The sequence below is a fragment of the Terrapene carolina genome, unplaced genomic scaffold, assembly GCF_002925995.2.
Source record: "Terrapene carolina triunguis isolate 2854851 unplaced genomic scaffold, T_m_triunguis-2.0 Scaffold111, whole genome shotgun sequence".
In the NCBI taxonomy this organism is placed as follows: domain Eukaryota; kingdom Metazoa; phylum Chordata; order Testudines; family Emydidae; genus Terrapene; species Terrapene triunguis.
In genome coordinates this window covers 10,348,361-10,349,231 of record NW_020664462.1, presented here as the reverse complement: position 1 = coordinate 10,349,231, position 871 = coordinate 10,348,361, and the positions used below count along the sequence as shown (strand labels likewise).

Below are 871 nucleotides of genomic sequence, written 5' to 3'. Positions count from 1 at the left end.
GGCGACTCGGCTGCGCCCCCCACCCCGGCTCCCCGCACCCTCCAGTCCGGGGCGTCTCTGCTGCGCCCCCTCCAGTCCGGGGCGTCTCGGCTGCGCCCCCACCCCGCCCCCTCCAGTCCGGGGCGACTCGGCTGCGCCCCCCTCCCCGGCTCCTCCCGCGCCGCCCCCTCTAGCCCTGGGTGCCCCCCTCCCGCTCCGGCGCCTCTGCTGCCCCCCTTTCCTCTCCCCAAGAACTGCAGCTGCGCTGGAGCCAGCCCGAGCTCCGGAGACCTTCCCCCTCCCCAAAGTCACCCCGACCCCCAGCCCCTCCGGGGCCAGGCAGCGGCCGCCCCGAGAGAGCAGCAGCCGGAGACACCTACCTGCGCCTGGGTTCCGGCGGGGGCGGCGAGCGATGGAGACGGAGGGGCGCCCAGCAGGCGCCGGCAGATCGGCTCCGGGCTCCGCAGCTCGCAGGACGGAGCCTTCGCTCAGCCTCGCATCGTCTAGACGAGCGGCTGCTGCTGTGTCTGGAGCTGCGGAAGGACTGGCTGTGCCTGGCTCGGCGCTGCGCCTCCCTCCTCCTCCGGGCGCAGCAGCGCTGCCCTTTTTCGTCAGTGGAAAACTCCTGGGCGCTGACGCAGGCGGTGACAAGGGAGCCGGAGCCAGAGCCCTGCCTGCCTCCAGCCCACACTCTGCTTCCTGCCCCCTCCCTCGGCGCAGCCCGGGAGCAGAGCGAGTCCTACCGCCCCTCCAGGAGAGAAATTACAAGGAGCAGGGAAAGGGGAGAGAATGAGTCAGTGTCTGGCTGCTGGGAGAGGCCCCGACTGACATCAAGGGCTCCTGTGTTCAGAGGGACAACATGGTACACACCTAACAACAATGGGGGGAGGCA

The 871-nt window shown here is 71.3% G+C and overlaps 1 protein-coding gene across 1 annotated transcript in view; it reads right to left on the bottom strand.

Moving 5' to 3' along the window:
* The window catches only part of CSRNP1 (cysteine and serine rich nuclear protein 1), a 19,779-nt gene extending 19,242 nt beyond the window's left edge, over positions 1-537 (bottom strand). Inside the window, exon 1 of the mRNA XM_024216088.3 lies at positions 360-537. The gene's annotated coding sequence lies outside the window, so the exon portion shown is untranslated. The remainder of the gene's footprint in view (positions 1-359) is intronic.
* Positions 538-871: the final 334 nt, after the last annotated feature.